At 40.4% G+C, this 18,117-nt stretch overlaps 1 protein-coding gene and 1 long non-coding RNA gene across 9 annotated transcripts in view; one reads left to right on the plus strand and one right to left on the minus strand.

The window, feature by feature from the left end:
- SLC16A7 (solute carrier family 16 member 7) overlaps positions 1–11,666 on the minus strand; it is a 178,026-nt gene extending 166,360 nt beyond the window's left edge. For 5 of the 8 annotated variants that reach the window (XM_081249827.1, XM_081249824.1, XM_081249825.1 and 2 more), the window contains exon 1: positions 11,270–11,666. The gene's annotated coding sequence lies outside the window, so the exon portion shown is untranslated. Of the gene's footprint in view, positions 1–11,264 lie in introns of all 8 variants that reach the window. The other 3 variants (XM_081249828.1, XM_081249826.1, XM_081249822.1) reach the window with 1 other exon arrangement.
- The window catches only part of LOC308625541, a 49,631-nt gene continuing 42,738 nt past the window's right edge, over positions 11,225–18,117 (plus strand). Inside the window, exons 1-2 of the long non-coding RNA XR_014017112.1 lie at positions 11,225–11,346; positions 15,006–15,083. This is a non-coding gene — a long non-coding RNA (uncharacterized lncRNA). The remainder of the gene's footprint in view (positions 11,347–15,005; positions 15,084–18,117) is intronic.

Raw genomic sequence — 18,117 nt, forward strand, 5'->3', positions numbered from 1 at the left:
TACATGTAAAGCCCCCGCAGCTTTATCTTTGGCACACAGCCAGCACCAAGTATGATATGTGTCTTCTCTTTTCCCTTTCCCAATCCCAAAAATCTGAGTGTGTAAATCCTTTGGACACCAAAAGAGAATACCAAAAATTTACATTTTTAAATTTAGATTTTATAGACCACAACTCAATATCTGAATGTATAGCTGAGGAGACATTAGTAGTACTGCTTCAAGAAAAAAGCTAGTAAAATAAGAGTTCTAATAAAATGTGAAATAATTTAAAATAGATTATAGACTAAAAAAGTTGGATGGAATGTTCCCTCTTAAATGAAAGTTATGGGTCAAATATGCATAATAATTTTGATCATCAATACTGAAGTAACCCAATGAACAGTAATAATTAGGTTTCTAAGCATTTAAAATAAGATTTTTAATTTGGTGATACAGCTATAGAAGTGCATAGGCCCTTTTTTTGGAATATTTGAAAATAAATGTAGATAATGGGTCCAGATAGCTTAATAGAGTAATAAATCTGTTATTGATAAAAATAAACTTAAAGCAATAAAAATTTGCATGCTTACTCATTGAAGTGCTTTTTTCCCTTAAATTACAGCATATATTACTAAGAAAATTAACGCTAAAAAATTAACGATAAAAAAAGGGAAATAATTTTTAGATGAGGTTGAGATCTGACATCTGTAAATCCTCCAGTAGCAGGCCATTACTGAGTGTAATTAATGTTCTCCCCAGGACACAGCGGCCAGGCGACTCTCCACAGAGATGCTAATGTGGTCCACAGGGGTGCACTTACATTTTCTTATATTCCCTGAGGTTTCTTCTGAATCATTCACCTTTTCCTATCTACTTATTATGTTGTCATATGAATTAGTGATATGCAGTATCTGCCACTTTTTAAGTTCAGAAAAAGAAACTGGTATTTAGTTGCATTGATTCTTTGTTTTTCTTCTGAAAGAGGCCATGGCTTTAGGAAAATGCATTCAAGCATTTTATTGCTACATTGAAGACACCAGGCAATAAGTAACTGGAATCTATATGATATTAGGAAGGGATACTACAGAAGAAGAAGGTAGAAAGGAAGGACATTACAAATAACTGAACCTTAAGAGACAAGGTTAAGAGCTATGGACAGAAAGTGACAGAAACAAGAGAAACAGAAAGGGTACAGAAAGTTCCAGTCCAAAAAAACATCAGTATGTTCAATAAAAATTTGTAGAATAATTTGTAGTGAAAGCAGACTCAACTTTTATAAAAATATGGCACAATGCTTTTAAAAGAAAAGAAGTCACATAATAGAACAAAATTGGCAAATTCACTTTTTTTAAAATTTCTGAAAGTCCATTCCTATCTATGCCCTACCTCCAAAAGTCTCTCTTTTTAGGGACTTCCCTGGTGGCGCAGTGGTTAAGAATCTGCCTGCCAACGCAGGGGACACGGGTTCGAGCCCGGGTCCAGGAAGATCCCACATGCTGCAAAGCAACTAAGCCCGTGAGCCACAACTACTGAGCCTATGCTCCAGAGCCCGCGAGCCACAACTACTGAACTGGCATGCCACAACTACTAAAGCCTGCACGCCTACAGCCCGTGCTCCACAACAAGAGAAGCCACCATAGTGAGAAGCCTGTGCACCACGAAGAAGAGTAGACCCTGCTCACTGCAACCAGAGAAAGCCCGCACGCAGCAACGAGTACCCAATGCAGACAAAAATAAATAAAATAAAATATATTAATTTAAAAAAAGAAAGACACTTTAAAAAAAAGTTTCTCTTTTTAAAAAAGTCAATTTCTTGGTGATATTAGATAAAGAGGGTCTATTTACTAGTACTGTAGTATAAAGGCAATTAATCACTTGTTCCATCTATTCTTAGTATTCTCTTCTGCAAAATGGGAATAATAACATCTACCTCATTGGGCTACTGTAAATTTTTAATGTGAGAAGGTATAAAAAGCTCTTGGCATAGTGCTGGCACTTAGCTGTGTGCTCAATAACTAGTATTATTTTTATTATAACTAGTGATTAGCAAAATTATTAATGTATGTCCAGCATGCATGTACTTTAAGGAGGCAGAGATACTCTTTGAGAAAAAAATATTCTCTGTCCTCAACAGAAAATAGCAAATGAATAAATATTCTAGATTAGTGATTTTCCACAGTTCAGTATCACAGATCAATGAGTAAAAAAAAAATCTTATTTTTAACCAATTGATTCAAATGTCCCATCAAGTTTAAGAATCACAGTTCTAGATGAATACTTACAAAAAGTATACTCATAGATAAATGAATATTATATGAATTATATACATAAATATAATCCTTATACTTCAACAGACTTTTGTATTTATCCATGTGTTTTTTGCTTTTACTCTCGAGTTTTGTGGCACTTACAATGACCATCTCCTCGTTTCACTTAAAGACTATTCATCTCTCAGCTCTAAAAACATTTCCACTTCTTTCATTAAAGCCTTCTTTGATTGCTCCGTTACATAGTAAAGTCTCCTTCTTCTGGAATCCTAGAGCAGGGGTCAACAAATATTTTCCTCTAAACTGAAAGATAATAAATATTTTAGGATTTGCAGACTTAGTCACAACTACTCAACTCTGTCTGCAGCAGGCAATCAGCCACAGAACATACAGCAGAAAATAGGTGTGGCTATATTCCAGAAAAACTTTATTTAAGAAAACAGGTAGCAGGCTAGATGTGGCCCAAGGGTTATTTATACTTTGTCAACCTCTGCCGTAGACAATCACTGCTTTATCATTTTATTTTGACACTCAATCCTACTCTGGATTGTACCTTTAACTGTACACACATAGAGAATGTCTCTGAAATTAGGGTCTCCTCAGGGGGTCAGGAAAGATGTCTTATACATGATCTTTTCAGGTCTCTGTGCATATTACTTCATGGAGCAATGCTTAATTATTTACTGATTTAAACTGATTTTAAGATATGGGAGCAAGATCTAGTTGCCATTAGCGTCCTACCTACATTGAAACATCTACTGAGACATTGACTCTTAGGGTTCTCTAATGGGCAGCCTCATCTTGCTGAGTCTTTATTCTACCTGTAAATGAATATAATATATCTTACTTGGTAATAATGAGGAATAGAAATTCTATTTTTAAAAGATCAGACACATAAGAAGCACTTAAATGGTATCAATAATTACGTTGCCATAAGTTTGCATCTTAATATGAATAAATGTCTCTAAGTCGTGATAATAGAATGACTATTGTTTTTCCTCTTTGTCATAGCTTTTAAATGTGCTTATGTGCACTGCTACTTCTAAGTGGAAAGTAAGAAACTTCCATCTTAAAATTCCCTTGGGATACAGTCCCAATTGATGTTACTAACATTGTGTTTAAGTGAAAAATTTAGCACTGAAATATTTTTGCAGCATCAATATCAGTGTTGAGTTGTCTTCCTATACGTACCAAAAACCAGAGCTTTGCCTCTATGGGAAAGACCCACATTACTGTAAAGTCAATGAGTTGTTGTTGTTTTATGAATCTCCTACTTGGCTCAGGCTGTGAACAGTAATATTATAATTCATAAACACCTGTGCACAGAAGAGAATTCCTCAAGAATAAAGAGGCCCTGACTCAAGATGCACCAAAAATACTGGTAGAGATAAAAGCAAAATGATTATGATTACCATTTATAAGTTACCTGCATTATTTATTTACTCTCCAGCAACAATCCTGTGATATAGGTTTTATTGTTTCCGTTTTTTAAAATGAGGAAACTGGGGCTCTGAAGGTTCACATACCTTGATTTTAGTTAAACAGCTGAGATGTGGCTAAGTCAAAGTTCCATCAAGTTCTATCTAACTAACCACAAAGCCTCTGATCCACCACGTGACACTGTGATGGAGAAAAAAGGAAAGAGAGAAAAGAGAGAACCACAGACTGAGACAAACGACAGAGTGAAGACGACATCGGAGGTCTACAAAAAGCTGACTGAAGGCCATAAATTGCTTAGCCTTGTTTTGAGAATACGTTCTTTTATTTGTGGGACTCAAGACTAAAAGGAGCTTACCTGTTTGCCATCTCTAACATCTAAAACGGTGTCTGGGAGCACAGTGGATGAATAAACAGTTGTTATTAAAGGAGTACATTCTCTGGCTTGAAATACGTCAGAGGCTTTATTCAAAAGCCCACTTCACTGCAGATCTGACATCTATACATCCATGGGAATTCTCCAGACATTACTCTGTTCACGTACCCACTGGTGCCCGCAGCCTGGGGTATCCACAGGAGACCTGCCACCCCATGCCCACTCCACCCCTATCATCTTGCTACCTGTGCTAAAGGGATCACATCCTGGACTTACTGTTTCTTCAGTCCCTAATGGTTCCCCAGCCTCCCTGAGTCCACAAGTGATAAGAGGTCATTATTTTTTCTAAGCCTCTTAGTTTGGTTCCAGATACTTCCTTTAAACAGTAAGGAAGTCTTATCATTCTGCTGACTCTGTGTTTTAACAGATCAAGACTCGTTATCCTTGACTAGTCATTTTTTTTTAACATTTCTCAAACTTCCTTCCTCTAGAATCTCTTAAAATCACTGCAGAACTGCATATTTTAAAATACTAATATTGAGAAGGTATAGTGTGGTTAATAGATTCAAGTCCAGATCCTCCGCTGACAAGATGTACACACCTTGGGCAAGATACTTAACCTCTTGCCCTAATTCCCTCACCTGTAAAATGAGGGTCAAAACAATGCTTCCTCATAAGGCTTGGAGGATTAAATGAGTTAAAATGTGTAAAATGAATATGCAAAATGATGCCTGACACATAGAAGTGTTTGATAAAGGCAATCTATATTTACTCAAAGTGATCTCTATAGCTTTACCTAATAGCCACATCTTTGGCCTCTAAAGTCACTTATTACACACACACTCACACACACATACACAGCATCTTAGGTGCTTTACCTCTTACGGCATTAATCTACAAAGGCAAATAATTTAACTGAGGGGCTAAAATCTAATTGTAACCAAAATTTAAAGTGAATTTTCCTTCTTTCCTTCCTTTCGGTGGTTTATTCATCTATATGCCTTTACTTCCCACCTTCTGACTTCATCTGAAAAGAGATAATATTGATGACCAATGGGCTTATGAACAAGGGTTCAAACATTTACATTTATAAGCAACCATTTTCATCCTTGAACTCTTTTGTACATATACAGACTTTCCTAAACTTGAATGCTTCCAGAAACACAATGGCCTTAAAAAATAGGTCCTGTAAAGAACAGCTAGAAAAACAGGAATATGTTAAATTCAGAGAGAAAACGTAAGAATGTGAGCTGTCACCACATATGTACAGGCTCTCAATCAACCCAGAAAAAGATTTATTTTGTGTGGCCCTGGAAAGCTGTGTAAGGGTCCTAGGTAGAAGCAAGAAGAATGCAGTCACAACTGGAACTGTCTTTAAAAGAACAGGCTGCCTCAGTGAACATACTTAAAATAAAAATAGATGGTGGTATATTGAAAATGCTGAAGAAACAATAAAGAAAAGCAGAAACCAATGTCCTCTAAGTCCCATGTAACTCCGTAATCCACCAAAGTGCTAAAGGATATGTAAATATGGATATGTTATTATTCCCAATACCCAGAAATTTGTAGTATATAGAGAAACCAAAGATATACAAATCTACATGCAACTTTAATACAATGTTTAAAACACACAAGACAGATTACAATGCAATGTTACTGAAATTTTAGAAAAGCTTCTTCTACCTATCCAGAGGCTTCAGAGGAAATCTGAATGTGGTGTTTAAGCTCAGCTTTGAAGGTTGAAGCTAGACATGAAAATAGCAGAAGATTAGAGCATTTTAAGGTGAAAGAACAGCAAGACCAAAGGTGTGGTGTCAGGAACCAGAATGAAGATAAATGAGGCACAGGGGACAGTTCAATTTGACTCGAGGATGGTGGCAGTGGGAGACGAGCCTGGAAAACCTTTTTGGAATTACAGAGGTTGAAACGTTGGTCCTTAGACCTAGGTAATGGGAGTCACAAAGTGTTATTAACAAATAGGAAAAGGAGGTGTATTTCAGTAAGAGTATCTCGTGGTACGTACAGAATTAACTGGTACAGTGAGAGACTAGAAATGAGGAGACCTGCTAAGAGACTAGGACATGACTCTAGGTAGTATGTCAAATGTGCCTGAACTCTGTGGCAGCATCAGAAAAGAGGAAACTGGTGAAAGAAGCATTTTGGATGTCAGGTCTTAGCAACTGACTGTAAGACGTTAAGGCTGGGGGTGTTGAGGGTCTCAAAAGCTTCTAGACTAGAATGTTAATACCAATGAAAGCAACAGGGGCAACAGAAGGAAGGAAGGCAGTGTTCAGAAGAGACCACAGGGTGTTAGCCGTGTCAGGAGCATAGAAGAGGTAAGCTGTCCAGCAGGTACTTGGAAAGGGCTGCCCAGAGCTATGTGAAAGTCAGGGCTGAAGATAATGACTTGGGTGTTACTCCTACTGAGGTCAAAACACAGGCCAAGAGAGGATGAGCTTTGCCAATGGATCAAATACAGATAAGAGAAGAACTCAAATGGAAATTGAGGAACACATACTTGAGTGAGTAGGAGATGAAAGGAAAGCCGAAGAAGAAGCCACCAGCAAGCAGTCAGAGAAGCAAGAGGGCTACAAAGAGCATGCAGAAGTCAAGAGAAGAGTTTAAGAAGTAGCAGGTGCCAACATTACCAGAGGCTGTTGACAGTGTGAAGTGAATGAAGATTTGGACCCTCAGAGGCCAATTATAACCTGATTCTGAAATATTAATACTTAATACTTTACAGGGAAGAACTCACTCCTTTAAATCAAAGTAATTTCACAGGAGATTACTCTTTTGATCCTTTGAAGAAAAAACAAAAGAATTTCTTACTGGAAGGTACACTCATTTCAAGGATAATTTCCTTAAACATTCTCAATTTGATCTTATTGGCCAACAGTTTTCAATCACATCTAGTACTATTCTTCCAAAAGGTATTTCAGGGGACATTTTCAGTAATTATGACTGAGGGGAATCTATCAGGATATGGAGGACAGGGGCCATACACACTAAATGTCCTGCAATAAAAGAGGCATTCCTAATCCATGTAGAGGAGCCCCGCCCAAAATGCCAATAGTGTCACCTGTTGAGAAACACTGTCACATAATGCTGTTTATCACTGAATGCACCTTTTGTATATTTGAGAAAAATTGATAGAACTTCAGATTCTGAAATTTTGGAGAATCAATTTCAAAAACAGGCAAATATCATTAATACAGTTCATCCTTTAGAAACTTTTCACGCAAATGCATGCCTTTTAGTTTTACTGTTTATTCATATCTAATCTAGTTCCAAAAGAAACAGGTCTTCAAGTAAATCATTTAGTAGGGCAGCTTCTTATAATCTATAACTCTTCTACGTATTAGCTCTAATCAGAATCTGTTTAGGGGTGTGCATGATTAATAAGAATACATTTCATTGTGTTATTAGGTGAGGAAACAGCCAATGTTTAATTTAACTGCTTTTTAAAAATACCAACATTCTGTACAGATCTTTATTTATTTAAACAAATATTTCTCTGTGTTACCACCCATACTAGATATTTTCCTTTGAAAAGTTCTGTTTTAATGCCAAATATTACCAAACAGTAATCACCAGTTCAGATATCTGAACCACACAGTATGTCATTTTTTTGTGGGGCTATCCTAAGTGTACAAGATTTTTAACAAAAATATCTTTACACCAGCATTTTGTAGTTGTCACCCAAATGCCCTGTAAAATTTTCAAGAACTTATTTGGGATTTCAATAAAGATTAATAAAAACTACTGGATCGTCCAAGTGGGTAGATTAGGACCCTGGATTCACCATTTAAGGGACCAACTGAGAAAATGAAGCTTGCTCCGTCAGTTAAAAAAAAAATTCTATTACTCACTAAGACTTAGTGTGCAGTCGTTTCCCAACACATTTCCTGCACACTTTGATCCAAATAGTTGAGAAAGCCTCGGACAAACAAGGATGACCTCTCAGACAATGAGAGTCCGTTCAGTGGCTTATTATGCAATCCAGAACTATCATGCCATCTATTGAGAAACTTGGCTCTTCAAAGGGTTCCCAAAAATCTGTTAAGAAAAACCAGCCAGTGAACCTTATAACAACCTAGTAGCCTTAACGCCAAATATTTAATACCTGACACTAGCTACCATGAATTATTTCTATGCATGTGCTTACACAGAATAAATAATGCAGGACAAGGCAAACAGCTCTTCAAAAGATCCTCAACTATCCTGACCCCAGGCAAAGTCCGTGAGGGATTCCCTGCCAGATTTAGAGTCGTAGGCAGGAAAGGAGGCTCACTCTTCCCTTGTTTGTTTCTCCCCCGTCCCTCCGTGCTTCATTTTTTCTATAAGCAGTCGTTCAGGACTATCACCTGCCGGGCACTGCACTGAGAAGAGAGAACACGACAGACAAAGTCCCTGCCCTCGTTCAGCTTCGTGCAGCGTAAGCCGTACTACTTAGTGGTTAAAATCAGACAGCCTGCCTGGGTGCTTGCCCCAACTCAGCCACTCGCTAGCTGTGCAAATTGAGCAAATTTCTTAACTCTCTGTACCTCAATTGCTCTTCTATAAATGTGGATATTGACAGACCTACCTCAGGATTGTTAAGGAGTTAAAAGGAGTTAATAGACAGTGGTAGCACAGTGCCCAGAACATGGTAGCATTACAGAGATGTTGTTATAGTTACTATACTCTTGGGCTTCTCAGAGTGAGTGGATTAGTCTGTCCAAAGTGCAGAAAAAACTTGCTTCTCAGTCTCTCAAAAAAATGGAAATCAATTCATTAGCAAAGACCTTCTTCGGGGAAGGGATGTCCTGCCCTCATAACAAGAGAAAATCCTCCATTACCTGTTTATACTGGGTCACTCTCAACGGGCAAATGGATGGGGCTGAACACACAGGTTTCTGAGGCGAGGTTCCCTTCTCAAATTTGCCTTTTAGCACATCTTAATTTCTTGAAATTGCTACATCCCTTTCAAATTATTTGAGATGTATGCTTCTTCCACTGAGAGGAAACTGACTGATGGCAAAGAGGACAGGAGGAAGATGATCCTAGATGACTAGACGTTGAGTTTTTGGAGAGCAGAATTCCAACCTCCTTCATCTTGGGAACCACAGTACAGTGTCTGGGGTGATTTTAGGGGTTCAGAAATAGCTAGTTTATTTATCAGGTGTTTTCCGTATACTTTATTCCTCACCATAGCACTTCAGGGTAGATACCACGAATCCCATTTTATGAAAAAGAAAAACTGAGGATGAGATTGTTAAATAATTACTCAGTCTTACAAAAGTGCAGAACTGAGCTTGAAATCTAGGTCTAACTCTAAAGTTAATTACCTTTTTCCATGTGAATGTCTCAAAAACATATTTGATAAATGAATACAGAATGAAAAGCAATTGCAGGAGACTTCTTTTACTTTAGATCCATGAACCAGGAATACAACTCTGGATAAAGTATATTTCTTTAAGTCTCTTTGCCCTCTTTCCCTTCAGGAGGGCTCAAGGCCAAAGATATCAGCCAGATATTATAGAAGAGTAAATGCATGTCTAGTAATAAACTGAGCATTTAAAGGAAGGTGAACTAACTAGGACATTGGGAAAAAGGTGTTAAAATTTCAGATCGCTTACCATTATTAAAACAGTCCGGGCGGGGGTGGGGGGAGCACTACTTAATTGCAAACTGTTGCTATGAATTTTGCAAAAACGAATTTCTGACTATGAATTGTTACGCAACACGCTGAGTTGCTTAAGGTAATCCTTCCCTTTTACTGAGATCATTCAGGCCAGCTGACTTAGACTGCTTCAGATGCACTGTGGTCAGAGGCAGAAAGTGGAGCTAGGATTGCCTCACCAGGGCCAAATAAGGGTCACCTTGTTCAATCCTCATCATTCTCTGCAGCCACCACCCAGCTCTAACTTTTCAGCCACTCTCCCCCAAATGCACACGTAGTTCTTGACGTTTCAATGACACAGCACATTCAAGCCAACGTGTCTGTTGAAAGTTTGCAGCCCTCCCGAGTTCCCAGTTTGGATTTAGTCATAAAGCATGGGGTGCCAGTAAAGGGCACCTAGTGCCCACTGTTTCCAGGTTTTTTCACATCACCCTCACCAGTGCCCGCGGTTTTATTCCTCTGCTGCGTCCCTAACAGACACAAGAAAGGAGGACACGAAATATTCGCTTTCGTACTACTACCCCACTCAGTACTATTTCAGGAAGGAGAGGCAGAGAGAAACCGCACATTTCCTCTCGTGTGTGTGTGTGTGTGTGTGTGTAATTTTAACATCCCTGACGTAGACGACAAAATTCCCTCCCCAGCCCTGCCAAGGCAGTCTGCAATCCCGTTTCGCGGAAGTAAGGGAGAAAATGGGGGTGGAGGGAGCAGCTGCCAAGCAGCATCCGCCCGAAAGAGGAGCCTCGCCAGCCTCCCGCGCTACCTGGCCGGGCCCGGCACCCCCAGGGCGGCGCAGCAGCTCACGCAGGAAACCCAGCGTGAGCCCGGGAGGCGCAGGCCCTCTTCCGCCCTCGTCAAGTCACACTCCTTTTCTGACCCCGACTGGCCTCGCCCCCGCCACGCTACCTGGGGACCGAAAAAGAACAAAACTCGACCCCCCTGGTATTTCGTCCTCTCCTTCCAGCCTCTCCGAGCCCCCACCATCTGCTAAAAGAGAAGATGCTACCTACACACACTCTCAACACCCCCCCCACCCCATCCCCAGCTCCTGAGGCCGAGGCCACTCCGGGGTGCTGGCGGGCCAGGGGCGAGATGCTGCGGAGAAGCGCAAGCGGCACACTCCAGGCGGGAACCTGCCGGGGGGGACTCGGGGGGTAAGGATGGGGGGACCACCGCCCCGGCAGAGCCTCTGTGCAGAAGCTCGGAGCTTTGGCGTCGCCTGGCCGGAAGCACGCGGGCGCGCGGAGCGCTCTCCGCCCCGGACCCCTCTGGCCCCCCTCTCCGACGCGCGCGCGCGCCCCGAGGCTGCACCCGGCTGAGGTCTGCGCTCGTGTGACGCGAACTCTCCTCCGGCAGCCGCCTGGGGGAATTTTGTCTATATAAGGGCTCGCCGGCTAACGGCTTTGGCGTGCGTGTCACACGTTGGCCATTATTTACACACACGCGTGCGGTTCCCCGGGCAGCTCGGGTGACGGATGCGCGCTCGCCTTCCTCTCCGCCGGCGCCCAGTCCTCTGCTCCTTTCCTCCCGGGGTGTAACTTACTTTACCTGGTCTCCGGCACAGGGTGGGCGCTGCAGCGATCCGTCCCCCGCCGGCCGCCGCCGGTTCGCCTCGCTGTCACCGGGTGAATGGAATTATTTATTTATTTATGTCCCCGGACGAGTCCTCGCCCGCCGCAGCCGGAGGAGGTGGAAGAGGAGGAGGTGGAGGCGGCGGGGAGGGCAGGCGAGGCGGCTGAGCTCCCTTGTGGATGCCCGGGAGCGCGCGCTGCGCCGCGGGGGGAGGCAGCGGGTGGGGGGACGGGGCGGTGTGGGGAGGAGGAGGGTGGCCGCGAGCTCCCGCGGCTTTGCCTGAGTCCGGGGGCCGCGAGTGGTGGCCGGCCGCCGCCCAGTGACTCCAGGCGGACTGAGCATGCTCCAGGCCACTGTCTCCGCTGTAGACGCTTTCTCTGTGGCTCGGGGCGCTCCACTTCGGATTTTAGTTTTGACCCTGAGAGAAAGACACAAGTCTGGTACAACTGTTGCTCCAGATCAGTTGGGACATGCTTTACCCGAAGTACTTTGGCACCTAACCTAGGAGCCAGGTGTGTGGTAGCTCTGTTTAGATACCGCAGGGAGTGGTGCAACCTAGGGGTGAGGAAAGCCATGCAAAAGGAGAGGAACCTGGCCGAAGGCAGGGAGACGAGAAGAGTCTCATTGTGAGCTTGCAGGCAAAGTGCTGGGCCTTTATCCACTGGAGGTCTTTGGGGGGCCCCGGGGCATGGAGGCGGGAGGGGCGACTGCAGTGTTGGAGATTAGGCTTGCCAACCAAATCCCTCACACTAAGGGAAAAATAAAATTTACCCCCCCCGGGGGTGGAGGAGTAGCGCAAGAACTTGAAAATAGGAAAGAAGTGAAAGAAGTTCAGTTATAAATGATTCAGTTTTCGTTTCTCAAATTATTTAATTCTTCAAAATAGGATTTAGTTATTTGACAATACATAGTGCTAGGGATAATGGTAATACCAGTCTTGGTTTGGTTTCTTCTACCTTTATATTTCCCCGCTGTCTAGAACATGTTTTGGGGGAAGTTGGAAAGAAGAAGGGCTGGAAATGAACATTTACATTGGTTCCTCTAATGTTTTTAGAGTTGAAGTACTACTTAGAGGAAAAGAAACAATCCAGGGGAAAAAAGGGGGGCTTAGATTTGAGAATTCATATTCCAGCTTTTCTGTCCATTTAACTGACCCACCCCCCTTTCCTGCTCCAAGAAAGTGAAAAAGATAAAATGTTGCATTAACCTTAGATAAAAATATAACTTCTTAGAAGCTTTTCTTGTTTGTTCTAGAAATTAAATCACTTCTAAAAAGCCAAGGTGGGCTTCCCTGGTGGCGCAGTGGTTGAGAGCCTGCCTGCCAGTGCAGGGGACACGGGTTCGAGCCCTGGTCTGGGAAGATCCCACATGCCGCGGAGCAGCTGGGCCCGTGAGCCACAATTACTGAGCCTGCGCGTCTGGAGCCTGTGCTCCGCAACAGGAGAGGCCGCGATAGTGAGAGGCCCGCGCGCGCACTGCGATGAAGAGTGGCCCCCGCTTGCCACAACTAGAGAAAGCCCTCACGCAGAAATGAAGACCCAACACAGCCATAAATAAATAAATTAATTAATTAAAAATATATATTAAAAAGCCAAGGTAATTTAGTTGAAATAAGTGGAATTTTGAAGTCCAAGGGACAAAGAATCAAAATGGCAATATGGTAGTAATAATCATTATAATTACTTATTTATCAAGTGCTTATCATTGTCAGGCACTGTTCTAAGTACTTATATGGATTTTCTCAATTAATACAGTAGCCATATTAGATTTGTTGACTGGAAAAAATGCACAACATGAGAGCTGTGGGTTGTTTTATTTGGGGCAAAATGAAGTCTATAGCCCAGGAAACAGTGTTTCAGAAAGCTCAGAGAAAGCACTCCGAAGAGGCAGGGGGGAAGGTCAGTATATATGTGATTTTGGTGAAGGCGGGGTACATGCAATCAAGCACACATTTTTGCAGAAGGTTTCTGCTAGGCTCGAGAAGGTCACTGCTAGTTGTGAGGAGTGGACGTCACCATGAAAGACTTTAGTGCTTTTCTAGATACGAGGAGATGCAAAAATCAGGCTCATAAAATCTTCTCCTGAAAATATCTATCTGAAGGCCTGTTCTGCCAGTTTTTCCCAGAGCACAGAGTACCTCATTCCTGATCTCCACCCTGAACTCCTTTCAGGGGGTGTTGAAGGTCAGCAGCTGCAGCAAGCAGCTCATGATTCAATCTTGTAGAGGTAGGTGGAAAGTGATCATTTGTAGCTGGCAGATTAGTCACATTTTACAAATTTGGAAACAAATTATTTGGCTGAATTCACATTGCCTTACTTCTGCCACGGCTAGTGTGTAGGCTTGAATTTTAGTTTCTGCAGTTACAAAATAGTAATAATATCAACTTTTTATTGCTGTCAGAAGACTTAGGTGAAATGATATATGTGAAGTTGATGGTAGATAATATGAGATGAATAAATGGTGGCCATTATTAGTAACATCAGAAAGTTTGGAAGACGGTATTACAGAGAGAGGGGTAGTTTGGAAACTAAGGAACTAAGACAGAAACTCCAGGAAGAACTTTAGACTTATTTTAAGGAAGAAATCTGTAAATTGACACTTGTGTAAGATATAATAGACATTTGATAATGATGGAATGTCTAGCAGTGACTATAAATGCTTCATTTCCATTACAAAAAAGAATGTTAAATTTTAAATAGAAACACCATTAAGATACACACTTCAAAGTCATGTTCTTGAGTGTTCACTACTGACATTTTTCCCATTCATACATCATTTTTATTTTACTTCAAAGAAGAGAAAGAAGGAGAAAGACCATATATTTCCTGAATTTTGACCCTACTCTCCCTTTTCCTTCTCTTTGATTTTTCTTTTTTGTCCTATATTTCTTTTTCGTCCTATATTTTTCACAGCCTCATATTCTTGGCCTATTTAACCTATTTACAAACTCCTAAGCATCACTACCCATAGTATTATATCAGAACTGTAGCAAGTTTTTTTTTTTAAGTCTGGTTTTTCCAACAATTAAAACTCTGGATCCAATTTATCTACTGCCCCAGTATTAGTATTTGGGTGTTCATTTCTAAATTGCCTTGTTGCTATGGCTAGGCGTGCTATGTAAATATTTGCTTGGCTTAGAAAGGAATCTGAAAAGAGAATTAGGTGGGAATAAATCCAGTCAATTTCTCCTATGACTTGCAGTCTTAATATTCTTCAGAAATTGAGGGAAAAAATACAATTTAGGGGGAAAGCAAATCATATGATCAGAACTTGACATTTTTATGGCAAAACTTATGCCTTGATTTCTACTCATAGATGAAATAACAATGGGAGAAACAAAAGATAGCAATATACTAAATATTCCAGCAACTCTTATTCCATAAGTAAGTGAACTAGTGAATATATACATAACACAAATTAATAAAGCCCAAACTTATATTACACACCCACAGCCTCATTTCCAGTTTCTCTGCCCCTACATTCCTCAGCCATGCCATGTCTTTTCTCATTCCCCACCCTCTTTTCTGTATTAAACGTGTCCTTCAAGGCCCAGTATAAATGTCATCACCTCTGTAGCATTTCAAGGATTCCTTCAATAAGAATTAATTCCCATATTCCTATAGTACATGGTGTATGCCTCTATTTGGGGGATTTTCTTCTGCTTCACAGTATGGCAATAGTGTAATTTTTTTTGTCTCCCCTATCTTTTAGGCTGTTGGAGGGTAGCGATGACGTTTTACTCCTCCCTGTAATCTTCCAGCATCCAGCACAAATTCCTGTAGATAGAAGGTAATCAATAATATTTGCCCAAGGGAGGAAAGAGATGACAGTGTGAGTTTTTTGCAACAGATATATAGTAGAGGCTGTTGGCACTAATAGTTATCCATGATCTGCATGTCACTACATTTCCTGGCTTCTCTTACAGTTATATTGGGGCCATGTGACAAGTTCTAACTAATAGAGTATGAATGAAAGCAACTTACGTTATTTCTGGCTGAAGGGCGTTAAGAACCAGTAATTCTCCTTTATCCCCGCCTTTCCCTGCTCTAATAGCCTCATGTTTCATATGGAGGCCCTATAACATGGAGTCACTCAAAGATAAAGAAAGGCTGCTTGTCTTGCACTGGACTCTGTGTGAGCAAGAAACCGTTATTGTGTTTAGCCACTGAGATTTCAGAATTTGTTTGTCATGAGAACATAGCCTAGCCTATTCTGACCAATACAAGATGTTATTTAATAAGATTATAAATCATAATGGCATAACAGCCCAATGAAACATTGAGCTTATGAGAATACTCTAATGTGTTCTTAAGTCAAGGCTAAAAATACATATCCTCACAACCCCAACTTAACATATAACAGCCTTTTCTTGGCAAGACTCTGTGAGACCAAAGCAGGGGTATGTGTGTGTGTGTTAACTACACACAAGAGATTGGTTTTAACTAAGGACAAAAGACCAAATGTCCCAGTATTCCCCTCAGCCTGAGTGAAAATGAACGTGCACCTGCCATCCAGCATCTAGTGGCAGCATACTGTGACTGAGATTGTAGCTGGCTAGCAGCTGTGAATATGATTGCTCTGACCTGGTTTCATACAATATACAAAATATGAAAGACATCACTCCACTGCTTCTAGATTTATATCTTGAGTGCATCCGTATCAGCTCTTTTGGAAATCTCTTCTATGGAAGCCTCCCATAGAATTGTGGAGAATGCAAATCTAGTCTCAGTTTTCAAAGAATAAAAAAAGGAAAAACAATAATGTTGGACATGGTTGTATGGGGTGCCTTTCAATAACTATACAAGAGCCCAGAGAGGTCTTTTGTCAAAAGAAATGACTCTTGAGGCTCCAAAAATCTCTCAGTGGATTTTGCATTTAAAGTCCTGTCCACTGGTATTTTTCTAATTTTACAATTTATTTAATATTATCCATAAAGTAAGCTTAATGAATTCTAATTATAAACCTAATTATAGATGCCTTCATCTGAATATGTTAATTATTCTGAAAGCATATAAAATTAAAAACTTGGATTAAAACTTTTTTTTTTTTTTTTTTTTTTTTTTTTGCTTTACGCGGGCCTCTCACTGTTGTGGCCTCTCCCATTGCGGAGCACAGGCTCTGGACGCACAGGCTCAGCGGCCATGGCTCACGGGCCCAGCTGCTCCGCAGCATGTGGGATCTTCCCAGACCGGGGCACGAACCCGTGTCCCCTGCATCAGCAGGCGGACTCTCAACCACTGCGCCACCAGGGAAGCCCTGGATTAAAACTTTTTACAATAAACTATAAACTTTCCTAGGAGGGTCTTGTAAATAATGGCTTATAAGAATTTAATATTTAATGAATTTTATCAAATGAATGAATGATGAATGAATATGCTACCAAGGAACCTAGGTTTCAGTGCCTTTTCCTGTACATGTGGTCTTAGGTGGGTCTATTAACTTTAGCTTCACTTTTTAGAACTCCCTGGTACTTTCAAGCACTTCAAGGGCACAAAAATTTACAGATATTATGCATACTGTTAACAAATGAAGAAAATATTTATGTATGGTAAGGGGTTTTTTCCTAATTAACCCAAAATAACTGTTTACTGTAAATATTTTGGAGAGTAGTTTTGATCAAGATGCATAAGAATGCAACCATAAAGTTACCTCCTTAACTTGTAACCTGGTGTAACTTGCCCTGTGCCTGGACTGTCCTTGAAGGGTTAGTCATTGTTTGCATTTACATAATGCCTCATAGGTCACAAGATAGTTTCAGGCTAAAATACTCTCAGCTACCTGCTTCTCAGTAAGCTAGATTTTCAACTGCCCTTACTTTGTTTTATTTGCCTAAAGTTAGAGCCATTTTGTCTTCCATTCAGAGGCTCTTTTGCTGAGTTCCATCTGCCAGGCATTGACTCAAACTGCTTATTTATTTTCTGCTGTTTCGCTGTATAATTCTAATTGATTTCTTAATGTTGGTTCATTTTTCTGGGAGTTTGTTGATTGTGATCTTGAATTATCACTTGTTATAAATTTTTTCCCAAGAAATAATCTGTATAACATTTGTTATATGAAATGTGATGTAGGTTTCAAATCCAGCCCTGTGGTTTGTGCTGGAGCCTAGCAATGTAGGTGGTCACCTGAAGTTTATTGATTCTGTATTTTTTTTCCTTGATTCACCAGAATTTCATTTCTCAATGCATGTCCTGAGTCATGGAATTCAATCTTCATGAGTTTTATTCATTAGACATATTTATTAAGCAACTATTACATGATAGGCACTGTGATAAGCTTTTTGGATGTAAGTAGTGGTTCTCTCAAGCAGACTATACACTATTTCTTTAATTTTCATACTTATTATGATACTAATGCTGTGATTATACCCACCCCATAATTATATTTGCACGTACGTACAAATCAGAGTATAAATATTGGGATATTAGTTTTCTTGAATGATATTCCTCATAATTTTTTTCAATCTGAACTGGAATTGACTATCCTAGTTACAGTATTGAGTTGAAGGGTTATCCAGAGATTCAGAAACATGTTTCAAAAAGACATGTAGAGTTTTTTCCTCGGAAGCTTTTATGAAGGAGAATGAGCTTTCTTTCATGATGCCAAAGACTTCAAACAACAATTGTGGATTTCTCTGTCAATATACCAGCTTTATTTTATTTAAAATAAACTTTATTGACATATAAGTTACATTAAAATGCATGCATTTTAAGTGTGCAGTTTGGCAAATTCTGACAAATTATTATATCCATTTAATCACCACTCTAATCAAGATATAGAGCATTTCCATCATCCCAGAAAGTTCCCTCATGCCATTTTTATTCAG

This window comes from Mesoplodon bidens (genome assembly GCF_964165515.1).
Source record: "Mesoplodon bidens genome assembly, chromosome: 11".
Classification (NCBI taxonomy): domain Eukaryota; kingdom Metazoa; phylum Chordata; class Mammalia; order Artiodactyla; family Ziphiidae; genus Mesoplodon; species Mesoplodon bidens.